Here is a 22,525-nt window from a genome sequence, read left to right as displayed (position 1 = left end):
GCTCTAAGAACCTGGGAAACTTTCCTCACTTCGGTATTTTAGAAAATAGAAATCTGTCTGTCTTCAAAACTTCACTGTAGTCACTGCAAGGTATTCGCTGCCATGCTGGATCTGTCCATGCCTTCACATGTAGGTCATTGTTGTGATGGCTATTGCCCTTTCTAATGAGGCAACGAAAGCCTATGGCATTTGTACGACATTATTCATTTTCATAGAGTCATAGAATGTCCTGAGTTGGAAGGGACCCACAAGGATCATTGAGTCTAACTCTTGTCCCTGCATAGGACAACCCCAAAATTCACACCATATGTCTGAGGGAGTTCTCCAATTGGCACTGTGACTACCTCCCGGGGGAGCCTGTTCCAGTGCTCCACCACCCTCTGGGTGAAGAACCCTTTCCTAATATCCAACCTAAACCTCCCCTGGCATATCTTCCTGCTTTTCTCTCAGGTTCTATCATTGGTTGTCAGGGAGAAGAGATCAGCACCTGCCCCTCCTCTTCCCCTTGTGTGGAAGCTGTAGACCACAATGAGGTCTCCCCTCAGTCTCCTCTTCTCTAGGCTGAACAGACCAAGTGACTTCAGCCGCTCCTCATACAGCTTCCCCTCTAAACCCTTCACCATCTTCGTGGCTCTCCTCTGCACACTCTCTAGTAGCTTGGTATCCTTCTTGTACTGTGGCACCCAAAACTGCACACAGTACTCAAGATGAGGCCACACCAGTGCAGAGTAGAGCGGGACAATCACCTCCCTCGACCAGCTAGCCATACAGTGCTTGATGCACCCCAGGACATGGTTAGTCCTCTTGGCTGCCAGGGCACGCTGTTGGCTCATGTTCAACTTGCTGTTGACCAGAACCTCCAGATCCCTCTCCATGGGGCTGCTCTCCAGCCTCTCGTTCCCCAGTCTGTATGTACATCCTGGGTTCCCATGTCCCAGATGCAAAATCTGGCACTTACTTGCCCTTGTTAAACTTCATGCAGCTGGTGATTGCCCAGCTCTCTAATTTGTCCAGATCTCTCTTCAGGGCCTCTCTGCCCTTGAGTGTGTCAACGGGTCTTCCCAGTTTTGTGTCATCGGCAAACTTAGATCGTAATCCTTCAAGTCCTGCATCCAAGTCATTTATGAAGACATTAAAGAGCACTGGCCCTAAGATGGATCCCTGCGGAACCCTGCTAGTGACTGGTCGCCAGCCTGGTGTAACCCCATTTACTATAACTCTTTGAGCCCCACCTATCAGCCAATTGCTCACGCATTGCATTTGTTTATCCAGCTGCATGCTGGACATTTTGTCCAGGAGGATACTGTGAGAGACAGTATCGAAAGCTTTACTGAAGTCCAAAAAGATTACATTGACTGGCTTCCCTTGGTCAGCTATGTGGGTAACCTTGTCATAGAAGAAAATGAAGTTTGTTAAGCAGAACTTTCCCCTCATGAACCTGTGTTGGCTGGGACCAATGACTGTGTTGTCTTTCAGGTGTTTTTCAATAACTCTCGATAATTTTGCCAGGCACAGAGGTGAGATGGACAGGCCTGTAGTTTCTGGGGTCATCCCTGTTGCCCTTCTTGAAGACTGGGACAATGTTTGCCAGCTTCCAGACAACTGGGACCTCTCCAGATTCCTAAGAGCATTGAAAAGTCATTGAGAGCACTCTCACTATGACATCAGCCAGCTCTTTAAGTACCCTCGGATGAATCCCATCGGGCCCCATTGACTTATAGGGATCCAGCTGGAGCAGCAAATCCCACACAAGTTCGGGGTTGGTTGTGAGTTTGTTGTTCTCACAGTCATGGTTCTCTAGCCCAGGGCTCTCGGGTTCCCAGAGCCCATCATCAGTGTTGAAGACCGAGGCGAAGAAAGCATTAAAGATCTCTGCTTTGCCTATGTCCCTGTTTGTGAGGTTACCATGCTCGTCAAGTAATGGGCCAATGTTATTTCTCACCTGCGTTTTGCTATTTACTTATTTAAAAAAGCCCTTTTTATTGTCCCTCACAGTACTGGCCAGCTTCAGGTCGAATTGAGCTTTGGCCGCATTAATTTCCTCCCTACAGTGGCGAACAGCATCTCTGTATTCCTCCTGTCTCGCCTGACCTTGCTTCCACTGGCTATACATTTTCTTTTTTCATCTTAGTTCTACAAGAAGATCCCTACTCAGGCAAGCCGGCTTTCTACCTTGCCTGCTTGACTTCTTACATCTTGGAATTGCCTGCTCCTGTGCTCTTAGGAGGTGGTACTTAAAAGGTGACCAGCACTGATGGACCCCAGCACCTTCAAAAGCTTTTTCCCAGGGGACCTTGCTAAGTAGCTTACTGAAGTCAGCTCTCCTCATATCTGGAGTTGAGGTCTTGCTGGCAGTTTTCCTCCTGTTACCATAGATTTTAAACTTGACTGCTTTATGGTTGCTGTGGCCCAGGCAGCCACCAATCGCCACTTTACCCACGAGACCCTCTCTGTTAATAAGCAACAAATTGAAGAAGACACCTTTCCTGGTCGGTTCCCTTAGTACCTGTGCCAAGAAGTTATCATCCAGATAGTTTAGGAATCTTCTGGGCCTGTTTGTACCTTCTGTGCAGTATTCCCAGTTGACATCTGGCAGGTTGAAGTCCCCCATAAGGACAAGGGCAGATGACTTGCAAGCATCCCTTAGTTCCTTAAAGAATAACTCATCACTGTTGTCATCCTGGCTGGGTGGCCTGTAGTAGACTCCCACAACGACATTCGCTTTGTTTGTCCCTTAATCCTTACCTAGAGGCTCTCAACTGTGCCATTGCCAACTGCTAGCTCCATGCATTCCAGCCCCTCCACTACATACAGTGCCACTCCCCCCGCCCCCCCTCCTCGCCTGCCTTGCCTATTCCTCCTGAAGAGCCTGTAACCATCCATCATGGCACACCAGTCACAGGGCTCATCCCACCAGGGCTCATCCCACCAGGTTTCACTTATGCCTATGATGTCATATCTCTGGGACTGGGCCAAGGCATCTAGCTCCTCTTGCTTGTTCCTCATGAAAGCTATTTTGATAGCTTGAATAAAGGAAGTTGTACTGAAGCTAAGATTCATCTGACCCAATAGAGTTCACCTTTAAAATCTGCACATCTACATCTGAAATATCAGTGGACTATAGGCAAAGAAATTTACAGGTTGAATCCTTAGGCAGAAATCACATCACCTGTGGTCATATGAATTGCACTCTAAAATTTTCAGTTTTCTTTCTCTTGACTCTAAAGGGAGTCTGGAGTAGCCAACTCAAACCAGGTATCGAAGTTATAGGTGACAGAACCAGTCGAGAAGATATCCCAGTGTGTGATGGCACACACCACCGACTCAGTAGAAATATGCTGGTCTTGGATCAGGCCCCAGCATCAAGACTGGCTCCTTTCGTCATCCTGTCTAATATCTTTGAGAAGATCTGGCTCAAATATTTTAAATTGAACAGTCTTTAGTTGAGATGCATTTATGAATATAAAATATTTCACAATGGATTATTACTAGCAATAAAGGAGTAAAAGCAATGATTTTAGAGTAGATTATATGTTAATGTAAATTTTTATACTTTAAGTAAAAGTATTTATTGGTATGTGCATTTATAAATGCATAAAATAGTAACATCAAAGTAAAAAAAAATCAAATTACTTGAAACGCTTTTTTGATGATCTGTCGTGAACGTATTTGGACTCTTCTTTTGACTGTTAATTTCAAAAGTTTATATTTAAATTTGAATTACCTCTTTTATCTTCAGCAAAATATTAGAATATGCTAAGAAAGAAACAAACAAACAAATTGGCTTCTAAGCAATTCTAAATACTAGTTTTCCAGTAGTACTCTACTGTTTCTTTATCAAACAACTCAGATCACTTATTTAAAATGCATTTAAGTAGAATTCTTTTTTTTTCTGTTGAAATTAACACCATCAATTAGACAATAAATGTGAAAATTTGTGACTTTTATTCTCAAGAATGAAGTAGTGTTTGTGACACTAAGCATTAAACATTGTTTAGGACACTAAATAAAAGGTAGACACATATTTCAGTGGTGGCTGTAATTTTGTGCGTTTATCATATATCCCTTCCACAAGTTCACAGCAAGCAAGACCAAGAGAGTATTTGTAGCTGCATGTCCTCAGCCTGATTTGAAATTTATTCAACATATATTAATACATTCAGAAATGTCCTAACTGCTTTTCCAGTAAGCCAGGGTGTATACAAATAGTAAACACAGAGATTTCATTTCATAAATATGTTCCCACAATTGTTTGTTTGCCAAATAAGGGCTTTTAATTAAAGAATTCTCCATCATAAGTAAATTAAAAATAAAAGGTGTCATGAGATCAGTCCTTGCAGCTCTCAAATGCTGATGGAAAAAAATGTAATAAGCTAAAGTGTAAGAATCCTGGTTTGCAAGGTGAAATCCAGCTTCACTATAATCAATAAAAAGCTTTGTTATTGATTTCCATACAGCCCAGATTTTTCCTGACACCATGTGCTAAGTACCTGTGCTAATAGGCTCTTACATAGCAGGAGGGATGTGTACTGTCATCAACAGAGTAAGCAAAGCTGCACTCGTGTCACTGAAGAGAGCACAGATGAGTGGGAAGTAGCCTGAAGAACAGTTAAAGCAGCACAAGGCCCAGACACAGACGTTTTATGCGCACCTACTGAATGCACTAAGATGCAGCAGAATAATGTTTAGATTTTCATTTTCTCACACTGACAATCACTATTCAACAACGCTTTCTGTGTGCTTTCAAACTCATGAGCAGGAGCAATCACGAGTTATTGCCACACTGTGACGGGCATGTTCCCAATGACACAGCCTCTCTGAAAGAGCTGCTGAAAGCTGCATGCCTTGTACCGACCTCGGCTTTTGAAATACTAAGCTTCTCTGTTCATGTACGTTTTTTGTATCATGTACTATAAAGCAGTATCTTGAACAGCCTTACTTGTGCCTTTGTTATTATTCCCTTGTAACCTGGGCGGAGCACTTTAAAATCTTTTGTTTTCTTAGCTTGCATCACACACTTAGAGAATGAATGTAAGCAGAACTAGCTCCAGCTTCAATTGTGCATAGCCTACAATTCAAATTACTGCAGTTATGTGCTGTTTTGTTTAAAGCAGCTTATGTTTATTTCTTTGGGAAATAAAAGGTTTTCTATAATGGGATAAGGAAGAAGACATTGTTAATTAGTCATTTTCATTTTCAATAAATTTTGGTTCACCCAGGGAAAGGCCAACTCTTGCTTACAAAAGAAATAGACTTACTTTTAGTTTCAATTAACCATAGCATAGACACCTTTTAAAAGTCCCATTTCAGGTATGAACAAACCTTTTAGACTGTCTTACAGAGAGGTAGGAAACTTGAGTTACAAATAAAAAAAACTTCATGTATTTCACCAAAGCCTTCAGGATCTAAGTCTGTTTCTAGTTTGGAAAGCATCCCTACAAATACTTAATTTTAGTGGAAGTCTTTGGGTATTCTCAAAGTGCTGGCAGGTTTCTGTTCCTAATTTCATCTTTTTGATGATATAGGAATCATTGTGTTATGACTCTTTTTCTCTGCTTTGTTTTTCACTGTATTATGCTGACTGAACTCATGTGGAGGTACCGCTGCGATGTGAGGCATTCCCTAAAGTTCTTCCCTAACTGTCTAGCTGGACCTGATCAAGGCTACTTTGTTCCCTCTATGTTCCTGAGCCTCATCCGATGTAAGCTACAGAACGAGAAAGAGGAGAATGAAGAACAGAGGAATTCGTAAAATCTTGGCCACCTCTGGGTATGTGCAAGGAGGCATTGGTTCAGAGGGGTTCTCCCAAGTCCCTCACTTAAGACAGCTATTAACGCTGTTTCAATAAACTAATAAACTTGATACGCTGGTAGACAGCTTTGGCAGGGAATGACAGTTCTGTGCCATATAAAAAAAAATGTGCAAAAACTTTGCTTGAAGCATCATTTAAATATTATTTTTCTAACTAGCTACTTGGGTAGTTGAACTGAAATGATTAAGTAACTGAAATGACTGATCTAACTCAGCAACTTCAGAAAGCTGCATCCAACCTGGATCTTTGCTGTAAGCATTTTTTGGTTATCAAATTACACCATCATTGCTGCAATGCTGTTTTGCTCCTTAGTTTTTCAAGGAGATGCTTACGAAATGCTATGATAATTTTTCTATTTAGTCAAATGCAGTGACACACAATCTGCATGTTGGTGATGACAGGTCCTAAAATTTGTTAAGTACAAGCAAGTGTAGTAACAGTTACATTCCAGCCACAGTGATGTTTTCCCAATGATTCAAAACAACTTTAGGAACACTGAACATAAAAGAACTGTGTTTTCTTCAATCCAGGTTCTTACCTTTACTAGAAATATCCTGAAACACGATACAGAACTATTAGTATTTAAATATTTTAAAAGGTTAGGGAGAAGAATGTCTAGGGCAACCGAGAACTCCATGAACTCCAATGTGCACGAGATAGATGTTTTTCTTTCAACAGAGGTTTGGAGTAACTATTTACAAGTCATTCAATTTCTAGCTTCTTCTTTAATACTAAAACTGAAATTATTTTATAGAGTAAAAGCCTTAGAAATATACCTTTTTTTTTTTTAACTTCAAATTAGTTCTGTCAGAGTTCAAAGATTTGTGGAAAGAAAAGTATTATTTTCAAATAAATATCTAATTTATTGAATAACTAATAATCAGCTTTATAGCACTTTTACAAATTTTAAACAATTTAAGAAGTTGAAGGTTATCAAAGTTATTTCAGAGTATCTCTTTAGAGAACGACATTCTGAACTCAATAATTGCCAGCTAATGTATGTTAATAAGAACTTCTAAAATCTGTGCTTTTCCCTTACCTCTTCACAGAGTATCTGGGAAAAAAAATGCAGTCTGGAGGTTATGAAACTTTGACTTCTGTCAATAAGGTGGCCATTTTTGTCTCTTCAGAGCTTTCTAATGATGAAAAAGTATAAAAGAAAGACAAAAATCTGAAGCTGATATGGGCAAAATTCCAGAATGTTCATGAAAAGAGTGTCCTAATCAATCTACCAGTGAAATATCAGGCAATTAACACTGAAAGCCTGTTTAATTAGGGTGAATCATGTAAAAGGAAATGTTGGATAGTTCTATTTACACAATAATTATATTTACTCTTATGCTAGAGCTATAATTCAAAGTTTCTACACATAAGTACTAATGTTGTCTCATTTTCCATAAAGATTATAAATTGTTCTGCTAGTTAATTATCAGTGACAACATGAAGAACGTTAGTTAATAACAGTCTAAATTCAGGTCTAATGGTAAGAAATCATTATATACAATAAGGAACATACACAAGACATGTAAATAGGTAATACCTAGGGTGTCATAATATGAAAAAATCATTGGAGAAGTTTTTTTATCACATAATCACACCCCAAGCATTTGTTAATCGAAATCTTAGAGATTCATAGTCTGTTTTCTTAGGAGAATAAAATGTTACCAGTAGTTGTTTGTTAGAAAATGAAAAATCCCTATACATTTTATTCAATACATATTTAATAAAGTGTTTGTTTTGTAAAATATATCCATACATAATATACAGGTTCTTTATAAAAACACACTTTCTCCAAAGGCTGTGTGATGCTTTACATGATATGACTTTGCCAATGTATGGCTCTTTAGAGCTGATCAACAACTGACATGGAAAAGTCTCCTGGAGTCATTTAATTTTTAACCATTCTACAGTTCCTCACATGAAGGTGAGCAAATATTGACTGACCATTTTCATAAACCATGGTGACCAGCTGTATACTTGCTACCTGAGGGGAATATTCATAACATTTTGTACATATGAAGGTAAAGTAGCGAGACATGTATAGTTTTAGCTTTGGTTTGTGTGCCTGTATTTTAAAGTTCTATAAAAAAGTATACAGAGGATTGAAAAAGAGTGTTTGGAAGGCAAATAAATAAGTACAGGGTTTCACTATGTAATGCTGCATGCTAACTGCAGCTGTCATTTCAGGGCAAGCAGTGAACAGGCTTGTGGTAGACCCACACAGAGTTTGGACTTTGCAAATAGGGACAAGGACTTTTCCTCTGCTGAAGAGCAATATTATCCACCATAAAGAAAAGCGTGCTGGTGTGAGATTTTCTCATTAGCCTGCTCTGCTTAGCAGGTGTGCTGCTGCCAGCTGTGCCAGCTGCAGCTTAGTGGTGGCCCTCAGAGTCAATCCAAGGTACAGTCGAGGTACAGCACAGCGGCAATCAGCTCTTTTGCGATAGGAACACAGTCTTTCAGATAACCACCCATAAAGTTTACTCTACGTAAACATTTTGAATGTTTTTGCTACTATGCAACACCCAAAAATAACAAAAAAGTAGCTGGAAACAGGGATTCAATAGGAAGTTGTAAATAGTCTTAAAATACCAGGAAAATTATACTGGATAATTAGCAGCAAAAGACAGCATATAGCATCACTAGCTGTCAAAGATGTAGAAATTGTACTTCAGAATTTTTTGCAGTGCCAAAAAAGTGTAGGTGAAGAAATGAAACTGCAGATGATCTAAAATCACATTTGCAAGAACTGGAAAGTGAATCTTCTTAGTGGCTTATTACTATACATGTTGTTCCATCAGTCACTTTACGTTATTCCTCATGTCAAGGTGTTAGTGTCAAAAATTGCCTTTTACTTATGCATTCTTTTAGTAGGTAAGAAAGCTGATTAACTTATTTAGGAGGTAATTACCTAGACAAGAATTAAGAGTTAGACTATCCCTGGGTCTTTCGCATACGCTCAAAGGGAAAGAAAAAAAATGAACAGCCACTGTAGTTCTGTTGCTTCTGAGCAATCGTCCAGTGCAGGATAAGACTCTTATGCCTTCATGAGCAAAATGTTTTATCAAATTATGTTATTACCGGAAAAGATGGTTCCCTGCTCCTCTCCTCTCCTCTCCTCTCCTCTCCTCTCCTCTCCTCTCCTCTCCTCTCCTCTCCTCTCCTCTCCTCTCCTCTCCTCTCCTCTCCTCTCCTCTCCTCTCCTCTCCTCTCCTCTCCTCTCCTCCCGTCCCCTCCCATCCCCTCCCCTCTACCTCCCCACTTCTCTTCTCTTCTCTTCTCTTCTCTTCTCTTCTCTTCTCTTCTCTTCTCTTCTCTTCTCTTCTCTTCTCTTCTCTTCTCTTCTCTTCTCTTCTCTTCTCTTCTCTTCTCTTCTCTTCTCTTCTCTTCTCTTCTCTTTTCTCTTCTGCTCTTGTTTCTCCCCCCTTCCCCCCCCCCCCCCCCCTTCATTTATTAAAGTGGCTTTCTTCTGGACCCATTAGTTTCTTTCACTTTTGTCATACTGGTTCTCTCCCTCATCCCACTGAGGGGGGATTGAGTGAATGACTGTGTGGGGGCTTAGTTGCTGGCCAGGGTCAACCCACCACATTTACTTACTGGTTTAGATTATGTTGCCAAGCACAATATAAACAGGGAAAGAGAGGTAGTAAGTCTTAGTGGGCCATATCCCAAAGAATTGGATACTGACATATCTAAGGTTTATGTTTCTGAATCAGCTGAAGTTCTGCATTTTCTGTGAGATAAACTCAGATAGAAACTCAAAGATACAGAAGATGCTGGAAGGCTGCAGGTGGTGAAGTTCAGCTGTATTTGGGATTTCTCAGCAGATAGGGATTTTGAGAACTGGTGCACTAATGACTAGATGAAATCAGTGCTCTCAGTGTCTAAATCTGGAGGGTAAAAGGTACATGTTGCACAATGGCTACAATGAGAGACAACCAGATGTGGAAGTTATATTGATTTCCTTAGGCAAGATCGTAGACCCTATGAAACTTATTAGGATGTGTCTTGTTTACTTTGTCTCTGCTGATTCTGTATTGAATAATCAGAGTAAAGAATCAAACAGACTTAAATGACTTGGATCAGGTCCTGAAAGACTGAATAAGAAAGTTCCTTCTACTGAAATTAGACAATGAATCCTTCCTCCTGAATTCATTAGTTATTCTTTACACCACACCTGCCTCACTAACAAAGATTGTCCTTGGTACATGTTTAAAACAAAGAGAAAACAACAAACAAACATCTTAATTCTTGGCATTGAAAAATGCTATTTTGTAAAGGTAAAAATAGCACAGAAGACGACAGTACTGCCTTTCTTACTGCTTACATTTACGTTTTCAGAAATACATAAATAAAATGTTCCATTTACTGGAATCTTTTTTAATGCAATGTAATCCATGTTTTATATGAAACGTAATATTTGTTCAGACATATTGTTGCCAAATTTGGTATAGGGATAGAAACTAAACACTGATTTTTTTTTTCTTCCCTTAAATCTTATTGCCAGAACTGTGTGGATATAGCTTTATGTTATCAGCTGTCTTTGCTAACACCTTCATCAGGGGAGCATAGTGAAGAAGCAACCAATTAAAACAATGCCTGTTCAACCTTCATCGCGGTCTCTTATCTTTTCTTGCAGTGAGATAGTCACCTGTATGTAGTTCTCCCATGATGGAAGGAAGGCTGCAATGGATAGTTGTGGTGCAATCTGTCTCACATATTGGTTTCCCCAGCAGAAACTGGTGTAAATATAAATTGTTAATTTAGTTTTCAAGGATATAAAATTAATTTTTAGGTCAGGCTCAATTATTAGGACACAAATTTTGGATGTGAAACATCCACGTGCTACTGCATTTTTTTATCTAATTACAGGTATGCTGAGCAGACCAAATCCCAAGAAACACTAAGGTACAGAATTCCCATTAAAATCAGTAGAAATCATGTGCCTAGATGTTAGCAATGATCTAGGTCTCAGTCTCCATAGCTTAGATATTACGTATGCTCAGTGAGTCAATTCTGCATTTGAGAGAGAATGGCTGAGAGAACATTTCTTTACCCTGCAGAGACACTGCTAAGTACCTTGCATTCTTTAATAATTTGTTTAACTTACTGTTCACTGTTGGGTGGGTAAACAACAGACACCATACTAAATTCACTTCTTTACCAGGAAATATATTAAATAATTAAGAGACTTCACAGAAAACGTGCAATGCTTTTTAACACAGCACTAACAATTATGCATTTTTAGCAGAAGGAAAACCAATATACGGCATAATCTGGGATAAAGCACAAGAAATCTGTTTTTCATCATCTTGCCAAGATTGACAGTTAAACTTTTTAAGATAAAAGTCTAAACATTGTTGAGGAACTCCTTATTTCTTTGGGCCTCTTAGAACCCCGTTAAAATAGTTATCAATCAGAATGCTATCAATTATGGACAATGTCTGTCTGAGAACAATCTAGGTCTTGTAAGACAAGTTGAACTTATTCCTGGTATGCACTCTCTTCATCACTGCCTGGAGCTGGTTAAGCCTTTTTACCCTTGGAGATATCTAAATTCTCTTTTCCAACTCAAAAGGAGCAAAAGTTCATAAGAACATTGGAACTTTCTGCCTTCATTATAAATACCACAAACACTTCTGGAAACCTCTGCCAAAGGTGTGAAGTATTCCTTATTTCATTAGAAAGTTATCTATTATTATTAGACACTAAAACTACAACATACTGCTAAGACACTTTTTTTGGTGTGTGGTCAACCTGATGAATTACACACATTGTGAAAGGCTCAGAGTGTGTTCAAGCCCAGTGGGAACCATACGCAGTGATCAATATTTACTGAACTGTCAGGGTTCTTAAAAAAATTTTGCTGCATGCATAACTGGCTAGGCGGTGCTCAGTACTTCCCCAAACCAAAGGTTTACAACTTTTTCTAGCTCTAACTGTGATGGCAAAAAAGGCCACTTTTTGTCCCCTGTTGAAAGTTACTGTCACCTCCGCAGATCTTCTAGTTAACTTTTTTTCGGTCTCTCTCTAATACATTTAAGCCAAAAAAAGATTATTCTAGGCAACTTAAAACATCAGAACCTATTTTATCTGCTGACTAATTAAGAAAATGAATAGAAGTTACTAGGCACAAAGACCAAACTCCTCTCAGTTGAATGCTCTTATCAGTGGCTATGATTTGTTTCTGCATATCGTCTTCTGAATTCTATGTTTGTTCTGAACAGTGGTCTATCCCAGGTTCTGGATTTGAACCAGAAGCAGGCTGGAATTTCTGTTTTAATCCTGAAGCGGAGTGCCTAACAACTGGAGAGGTTTGCATGATCAGATACGCACTCTGATATTTAGTTTTTCTTATTCTCTGGCTCCACCAGACTCATGAAACAGATCTTTCAGATTGTCTTTATAACTCCAATACTTCATTGGAGACATGTCCCTTCTGCAAGGACCATGATTCTGGAATATATGTGTTTAAAATATAAGCTTTACAGTATCAAATATGAAAATCAATCATTTGTTTTATCTGGGTAGATGCATTTTAATGCAACAACATCCTTTTTTTCAGTTTATAAAAGCTTTTCTTATTTTTATCTTCCTCATACATCTTTCTCATATACCCATTTAGTGGTAATAAGCACACCACTGGAAGTTTGGAATTTTATGTTTCACCTTTCATTACTTGTATTTTAGTGTTAATTCTGCTTCTGCTATAACAGTAGTCTGTGCACCTTTGTCTCATTTTAAAGAAGTAAATGTTATGGTTGCTTTAGTGTGATAGTTTACCTATATTCAGTTTTCCACAGCTTCACTGAAGAATTCATCTGTGCTAGAGGTGCTGCAGTTGTCCTCTTTTCCTCATAGTGCTCACTATAGGTGTTTGCAAACAGATCTAATGGACAGCTTTTTTTTTTTTTTTCATTTTTTTAATGCACCTTGTCTTAACCGTGTACTAATTTTGATAAAATTTGTGTTCCTGAGCTCTGAATTGTGCATCCAGTTGATATTGAGTGTCTTTTCTTGGATTAAATTAGAATTTTCAATCTTGTCAGAGTATTTCTATAGTTTCTATTCATTTAATTACTGATTATAATTTAATTCACTTGATCAATTTCTAGCTACTTTGTTAAGGGTTAATTTTAATTCAGGAATCTCTCAGACCCTTTTTCTACTACTTGGTCAATTCTTATCACTTATCAAAGATAAATGATGTCTACCATCTCTTAAGAATTATGACACACAAAAATTTTGTTATACTTTTTTTTATTTCACTGTTTGAAACCCTGTCTCCCACATGCTTAATTATATGCAGAATGCCAGAGTTCTAAAATTTCTTGCTTATTAAAGTAGCCCTTGTCTGATTTAATGGGAAAAAAATGCAACACATGCAACGGCACCTGTGATCCTATGACATAAGGTTGCTTTCTTTGTGTTCTTCTGCACTGGTGCTTGTTGCTCAGAGACTCTGGGTGAAGCACTGTTTCACCTGGGTATATCTTCTGCATTTTCAGGGATTTTTCAGCACAGATACAGTTGTTAGCCACTCATTCCCCTACTTCAGACTACTTTGAAGTCAGTAATTTAATAGGAACTTTAATCCTTTCTTCAATTTTTACCCTCTCCAACCAAAAATATTTAAAGGAACAGTTTCCAATGCTACAAAAGTGATAAGTAGCTCTCAGAATTGATAATCTAGATTTATACAAGATAGGGAATTATGGGAAAGAAACTCCAAGTTTAGCACATTCACTGAAACACAGGCTTCTTTTCTTATTCAGGATAAGGGTAGTTATATGCAATGGTGAATGTATGTATGTTCCACCAAAAGTAGGACTGAACTACATATTCTGTCTTAATTACATGTAAAGTAACAGCACTAAAACTCTTCAGATATTATGGTGTCTAAATAGTTGGTAGCACAAGCAGGAAAGATGACATTTCAGCTGAAACTGGATTAAAGCCTTCCATGTTAGTCAACTCATACTCGTACACAGCTAAGTGCACATTACTATGTCTGCAGTCATAGCTCCTAGCTCCTGGGGCCCCATAATAATAAATGTAAAAGCCAATAAGTCAGCTATTTGTAGATTACTTTATATTTAAATGCTAGCAATAGAATAGTTTTTCTTTTTTCTTGCCTCTTATGCTCATGTCATTTTCATAGAGAATCACTTTTCAGGCAAAGTTGTAAAACAATTCTTGCCTCCAGCTGTCACTGGTAAGGTAAAGTCCATCCTTTGATGGATTCTTATTACTTATTAAATATTTAATAAGCTCTGAGACTAGTTCAAGGCTGTATTTCACTCTTCCCAAGTAATTTTGGTGCTGCTTGTCAAGGAAATAATACAAGCTGAATGAAGGGCACACAGCACTAGTTAGCAGTTTGCATGCATGTCAGTAATAATAACTTACACATGTATAATCAGGGGCTTTTTTCCGATTTAGATTACATGAAGTTGCATTTTAAAGTATTATCCTGCAGGGAAAAAAATAAAAGTGCTGAAAACAGATGCAGGAAACAAAAATGCAACAATATCCAACTGCTGTGCTGAAAAATTGAATTTAAAAGGACTTTTTTCCCTTTTTTTCTGTGCACAATTTTTAGCATATTAAGAGCAGCAGATAAGGTTACTAGGTTCAACAAGCAATCTCCTGTTGTTTCCCTTATTTTTAATTTCTTGCTTTTCCTCACTTTTTTTTGTCATCTCTTTGTCTAATAAGCATTGACTTTCTTATTTCAGAGGCTCTGTAATATTCTGAATTCAAGATTGTTATCTTGAAGATTTTCTTTATCACCGTGGCAAAGTGATAAAAAAATTTCTCTGAAAGTGCATCCATTTTTGAAAGCATAGTGTAGAGGTGTTGAAATAGTATTGCTGGTGATCTGGAAAATATGAAGGATTTTTTTTTTTATCTTGAAACTTCATAAATTAACTTCTGTTTACACAACAGTTGCGACTTTACAGTGCCACTCTGGTGCTCAATATCATTGTCTAACTACAGCAGATAGTGTGACCAGCTTCATTAATTCAGTGGGAAAGATCATAGTTAGCCAATAATTAATTTCATCTCTTCAAGAGTAGTCATAGTCGATAAAAGGACATTAGCATAAAGATAGTATAAAACAAAAGTATTGAATAAAAGATGCCATATTTGTTGTTCACCTGCTGAATTTGAGGTTTTCTAAATAAAATTTATATTTTAAAATTCACACCTTTTTAAATATTGGCAACTAAAGTGTCATTAAAGCTAGCTAAGAAAGCGTAAGCATAACAAGGGTAATAGATCTTAGAAACTTTAAGTAAATACTTTTATTATAGGATATTTACATTTGTGAGAAACTAAATAAAATCACTAAAAATATTGTTATCAGGAAATAGAATATAGCATTCAGTTTTGAGAGGTTTATTTGACAATTATATGAGATATCATTGACATAAGTTCTTTTAGTTCTCTATTAGCTGGTTAAAATTTCAGTTAAATACTGAGCTACCATAGTTAGCTAGATGAAAAAAATGTTGAAATTGGAAGTGTCAATGTTATTTAATCACTGTCAAAACAATTCAATATTTCTCTTTTAGACAAAGTACTGTACTATTTTTGTGGACAAGTGCATTCTTACTCAATGTGAAGTTGGACCAGAAATTCCTGCATTGCAAATCTGTAGCATGATAACCCAGTAAATATATTATTGCTATTGTCTGTGACAGATTGCAGACATAGAATAGAAGGGGGAGTAGAGACATAGGGTCATCACAGAGGCCTGGAAAATATAGGCACAAGGTGAAAGCAGACTCTAATGTCTTTAAACCTCTCACCAGTGTTCAGGTACTGGTCTTCAAAGGAATGCAACCTTGGGAGCTAGGAAAAAACAGCTATAGGGGTGACAAAAAAAAGGCGAGAAAGTATCCATTATATGTAAATCACACCATATACAGTAAATTCAGATGTATGGTGGACTTGCAAGTGAAAGAGTGATGTAGAATGTGATAATATACATATAAAAATGACCCCAAGTGAATCCTAGAGTGATGAGGAAGAAACCGTTAACATTAGCATCATACTTCTTCCATCAAAGGACTTGGTATACAGATGACTTGCCACCCCAAACCCCCAAGACCTGAAGCCATTGTCCATAGGATGCAGAGGAGCAGTAGAAGGCTGAACATAATGCCAGAGAAAGGGAAGATACTACAGAGTCTGTGTATACATCATTCTACCTGCATATGATCTGACTTAGACATGTTAACATCAATGTAACTGGAGTAATAGTTCTTTGATTACGCTATTAAGACTTTAATGAGACTAACAATAAATTCTCAGCTTTACATATGTGATGCATTCCTCTTGCCCATAACAAGATTTTGTGTGTAAGTGGTGGGAATTGAAGTATTCTGTAACCTGAATGGAACAAATTCGTAAGAGATGCATGTAACCAGACTTAAGTCTTTTATACTTATCAAATACATACTTAAAATTCAGGCTTGGATATTTTCTTTTTCAAATATTTGTTACCATAATTATTTTTTAAAGGGAAAAGCATTCCAGTCTTGTGTTTCTCTTCTCAAAGCTATTACTTCTGTCATTTTGCTCTCAGCTTCACTAAACTGAGAGAAATTTTGAAAATGGACTCCATTCTCTGCAGGTACACTTGACACTCAGTGAGTCTATCACCCCATTATGTATTTTGTAATTAGCCTGAGTATGAAAAACAAAATAACTTTGCCTCTATATTTTCCTGCACCATCCATGACTCTCTGTGGGTTAGCATGTAGGAGACTCTTGGCTGTAATAGACTTCAGTGAATACCGTTTGTCCTGTGTTATCCATTCTTAGCCTCACAATCTTATAATTTGGGTGAAGTGAAATTGCAAAAGTGTAAAAAAGAAAGATTCAGTGTAATGTACTGGTAATTATCTGACCTCTGGTTTGTCAGCACAAAATACCTTTCTTATACCATGATCACAGTGGCATAACTGCATCTTCTGAAGTCAATGGACAGAACTGTTTCTTTGAAGCTTTCCATATATCTTCAATTTCAAGCATGAGTTCCAGGAATACATTCATGAAACTACAGAAGTATGTGGTTGTAAGAGGGCATATCTGATTTGTTCATGTACTGCTTCTCCAAAAAACATTGGGCAAGCCCACAGAAAGCAACAGTCCTGCACTCTGGGTCAGATGGAAACATCTGGAGAGTGTAGTGCTTTCCACCTGCTCCCTCTCCACCTAAGTGTTCACCCACCAGGGTGAGGTGCCTGCAGCTCAGGACAGGGTGACAGAGGCCAAAAAGGAGACCAAGTGATGGCTGCTGAGGTAAGAATCTGCAATTCTCCTAGATAACAGATATCTCAGAAAAGCAGGGAACCAATGCATATCTGCTCCTCAAAATGAGGGAAAGAAAGACTTTTCCTATGGATTCAGTGGAGACGATGCAGAGCTTGCTGTAACTTGAGGAGGCCCTGAATTGTTTCTAGACTGAGAGCAAGACTGAAGAGCAGGTGCCATAGTGTAGAGGCTTAGATTGCTGGACAAATTTCTGAAAAATTCTTGTGCTCTTGTTTGAAATTTTAGTTGTCCCTCACTTATTACTGATCCTGTTGGGATGAAAATACATTCTGCTCTTTATATGTGTCTATATTTCATAAGTCTTTTTTGCTGTGCCTGAATAAATGTTAATCTTAAATTGTTAGTTCTCATTGGATTAACTTTGGTAAATATAGGGGGGAAGGAATCCAATGAAAATCCAAATGAAGGCTGCAAGACAGTTTTCTTATATAAATTCTGTGCAGAATCAAAAGAAATTATATCACCTGATAATTTTAATTTTTTGATTGTGATATTATCCTTTTTTACATGAGACACTAAAAGATTTGAGACATTGTAGGTTATTATGGTTAGAAGGAGAACATGGAGGATCCAATGCCTTCTTCAGGTAATGTTTGTATTTCAAAAAACCCATACAAAATGTTGACTTGAATAGTGTGAGACATGAAATTACAAGAGATGATAATTTCCTGGCTTACTGAAACATGTTTCCTTCACTCATTATGCCCCAAAATCTTTGTAGTCCTTTCTCAGAATTACATTTAATCTGATGGTTAGATTGCTTCTTTCCTTCTCCTCCCTCCTTTGTCTGTTTTCTGTTTTTTATCCTTCTCAATTCTTTCTGACCTCTGCAATTTTAACATCATATCCCAGAGGTCTTTTGTCCAGAAAACTCAAGTGGCTAAGTGACTACAATTATTTTGTTTCAAGTTGGAGGCTTCCCTAATAAGTTTAATAATTTCTGCTATTTTTGATAAAAGATGCAATTTATCCTACTGAGTTGGAGAGGTTTAATCAAACCTCTAACCATGTTCTCCCAGTATTTTTTTTGAAGAAGATCCTTCTTCAATTATTGTATGTGTAAAAATACAACACTATTCTGTGGCCTGTGCTATTAAGCATTCTGCAGTTTCATCTATTTTTTTTTTTAAAGCAGAATGGCCAATGTCAGCCATGATATGAATGATTAAAATGCCTCAGGCTTCTGTGCGATAACATAAGCATAGACTCTGGCCTAAGTGAGCTAATTTTCATTTTCTGTATATTGCTCTTCCTTCAGTTTTAAGAGCATTGAGGACATTGATCACATGGAAACTCTGAGGTGAAAGCATCTGCTCTGTTATTAAAAGAAATCCAAAAGAATATACTCTAAAACAATTTATAAGAAAACCTACCTAAAGTAATTAACCTCAGTAGAATTGGGGATACTTCTCCAAGAGAAATTGTAATATATCCCTTGCATGAAGTCCAAGCATTGTAAGTTAGAGACAAATTTACCTAGAGGCATTTGAGAAACGCGGTGGGACAGTGCAGTTTTGGCTGATAATTAATTAAAAGGAACACATGCAATAAAATTAAAGAAAATGTAAACTAAATTCTTAAGCAGGATCTGAATGATAAGCTAAATCTGAATCTAGTTTATCTGAATGATAAACTAAATTCTTAAACAGGTTATCAGAATGATAACCTAAAAGTATTTCATCTCTGAAATGTTGAAATGTATGTGATGTAAGTGTTTTACTACAGTATACATGTGAGATACAGCACAAATTTTTAAGCTCAAGTTGCTATGTTAAGCTCTTTGATTAGTGCTTAAGTACCTAAATATTACACTAGAATTATTTTTTTACCTAAGAACTAGGTACGCACAGATGAAATCAATGAGCTAAACCACTTTAAAATTGCTCTGCTTTTATTTGCATTTCTACATTTGGATTTATGAACTTAATTTGCATTGAAGCAATGCACATATGTGAACATGGGAAACTCAGAACTGTTTTACTTCTGTAGAACAAATATAAACATTTTTAATGGCTTGTAGGCTTTGATATAATTTTATTAGTATTTTTTTTCTGTGCCATAAACTAACAGACTTTATCCAGCTCACTGAAGGATATTCACTCAGGAGAGGAAATTCAGTGACATCATGTAACCTTATCTCCCTTCTTGCCCCACGGCAAAGCATATGGGACAGCACTAGTGGCCAGGTCAATGGTACAGCTCATGAGAAAGTGAGCAGGAAAGCAAATGGTTTAAGCACATACGGAGGTTACAGCTTTTCATAGTGATAATCCCGTGTCCAGTCATAAACTGACGATGCCCAATGTACTTGCCAGCACCCCTGAGTGCAGCAGTGCGCCTGTGCCGCTGAAATTACCCCTGAGAAAAGGCAGCTGTGTTTCTTGAGGGGAAGGTACCCCAGGTCCCCTCACACTACAACCCCTGTGGAAAGTTGCCATCCACCCCTCCATTTACTCTGTGTCATTCTTGCATTTCTGGGCAGTTAGTTAGGTGTTGTTACTTACCTCACACATTCTGCAGATGTTAACACTTTCAGATGCGAACATTGACCCACATAAAACCACAGTAAGTTATATTTTTCCACCACATAATCACTAGTCTATTTTTTAACTACTTCTTTATCCTTTTCTGTGTCTTAATATGGATCTCTGAAGCTTGTAGTTTTAAGCTGACCTGTCATGTAAAACTTGATCAAAGGCTTTCTACAAATCCAAATAAAATATATTATATGCACAGTCATTATCAACCTTGCCTGTAAAATGAAGATATAGGTACAAAAATCTTAGGCTTTAGCAATGTATTTGCAAGCGTTACAATATGATCTGCTACAGAGGGCTATTCTTTTGATGTTTCATTTGTTGTATATATTGTTCCATGAATAAGGTAATCCTTAACAATTTTTACCCTGCAAAGTACAAAAAAAAATACCAGAGTAAGTAAAGCATAATGTAAAAAGCTGCAGATTCTCTTTAAAAACAGTGATAATTTTTTTGGTTTTTGGGTTTTTTTTTATTTTTTTCGCTGGTTTGGGTTTTTTGTTTGTTGGTTTGATGCTGTATATTTGAGATTTTTTTTTAATTGGTTGTTGAATATGGCAGTTAGAACTCTTATGTAGACTTGTCTGTGTTTTAAATTGTCTTGTCACTGGGGATAGTAAAAACTTTGGTTAGAAGACAATAACATATTGTTCTGTGAACCAGGAGGCTCATGTTCTTACTAGTGAGCAAAAGTACTTGGGTATCCAAGTCAGTTGGAGTCTTTGCATGATTTCTAAATCATCTATGTGCTTTTAAAATGTGCCCATCATGTCAGAGAGACATGAAAAGAGTCGCAGAACAGCACAAAGAGAAAGTCAGTTCCTCACTGTTGTTTTTAAGCTTCTTGTTGCTGCTGACCTCCTTGGTCCATTGCTCTGCAAACTGGCTCAAGGCAGAGCTTTTTATCAGTAACTGAAAAGGAGCATTGATTTTGGCAGTTGCTATTCAGCACGGCAGGAACAAGTGTACTATTTGAGGTGGTATTAGCAAGGAAATTGCCATTAGCATATCCCAGTTACTGTACAGATACAACTTTAGAGTCATTCAGTTCCTTTAAAGTACAGTTCTTCGGGAAAGGTTTTATGTCAGTTCATTGCTCTTTGGATAGCACTATACCATTCGAGAACTGGTAGGCTGGATCTCTTCACTGAGGCCCATATTTCCTGATCACACTAACATGACAGACATAGCAGAGCTTGGCATCTATGAACTCTTTCACACTGAGGTTAGTAGTTGATTGTGAATGGCAAAAACTCCCTTCTGCAAAACAAGATCTAATTTACTGGTTCACCCAAGGTTCGTGGAATGTAAAACAAAGGAAAAACAAGATGAAGAAAAGCTGAATATCTATGAATATTAGCTACAATTTACTTACTTCTCCCATAATATCTAAACTTTCCCCATATCAATTAACCCTACAGCTATCTCGAAATAGGATTGCTTTCTGTGTGCTCTCTATGTCTCTTTCCCAACATGTGCTACAACTTACTGACTTTCTTACTGGGTCAGCTGCTTCAAGCCTATAGAGGCTTGGTTCATGGTTAGGCAGAACACCTTTGGCTACTTTGTGAGACTTTTCTCCATCAAAAATTACCCATTATTACCCCCATAATAACCCTTGCTGCCTTTTCTTGTTAGTATTCACTATTATAGCACCTTGCTCCCTTTTCTTGTTAGTATTCTCTGTTATAGCACCTTGTCAAGTTTCTTTCTAATAGTCAAATTTGATTAATTCAATATATGCAGGTAAATAAGATTAAGTTCTTGTCATTATCAACATTAATGCAAACAATTTCTTGAGTTTTCATATAGTGTGAGCTGATACACCATGCAGAAGGAAACTTGGAACTTTATTGTCTCCAAATTGTAAGAAAGCACGTGGTGTAAAAATAATTTAAAAATTAAAATTTCTAGGAAAAGCTATGACAATTGGCAAGAAAATGATGGAAAAGAAGAAAAAAAAGTTGTTAAATAATGCACTTAATGTTACAGCAGTGGAATGGATAGCTAGTGAAGGATAACATTGCTAAGGTCTTTCTCTTATGAATCTTGAGGTAAAACAAAACAGTAACATTGCAGATACTGAAATTCTTTTCTTGCAGGAAAAAGTGAAAGACTAAAAGGTTTCATCATCACACTGGAGCAGATAATTAGGAAATTATAGCTATTATGAGTTGATGAAGTAAGTACCAGAACTCTGAAATGTACCTGCCTGTCAGCCCTCAGCTTAAAACTTCTGCTAGATTTTTGAAGCATTGCTTGTACTTTTTACACTTTCGCATTTCATTCTCTCTCCACTTCATATTTAGTTGTTGATTAGGGATGTTTTCTGTTACTAAGGAGTTATGAATAAAATTTAGAGTTCATGAAAAGGGCAGCTGGGGAGTAATGTAGTCAGAAGTCAGGGTGAGGATAGTGAAAAATGATACTGGGAAGCCTAGTGAGATCTATGAAAGAAAGAATCCTACCACATGGTTTTGCTTCCCCCAAGGATGTACTTGAAGAAACCTGATTAAAAGAAATTGGGAAGATTCCAACAAAAAGCCTGTATCATGCTTGTTCTTTGTATCATCGATTAGTCCCATGAAGAACCTGTGGTCTTATCATCAACAACAGAGTTATACCATCGGCTTGCTTTAAAGTCATAAGTATATGTGCTGACAAGCTTCCTGATAGTAACACCAGGACTCAGTTCCAATGATGATAAATATCTTTCATTTGGGAGCTGGGAAACACTGTTGTGCCTCTAAATTGTGTTTGGCTACCTCTACAGAGAATGTCCATGAAGTTGGACTTTTGATTAGTTATATGGACTTAATTCCATATTGCA

Source organism: Nipponia nippon, unplaced genomic scaffold (assembly GCF_047370975.1).
Source record: "Nipponia nippon isolate SJK-2023a ecotype South Korea unplaced genomic scaffold, ASM4737097v1 scaffold_2, whole genome shotgun sequence".
NCBI classification, from domain to species: Eukaryota; Metazoa; Chordata; class Aves; order Pelecaniformes; family Threskiornithidae; genus Nipponia; species Nipponia nippon.
Note: the sequence above shows the minus strand (reverse complement) of the source record.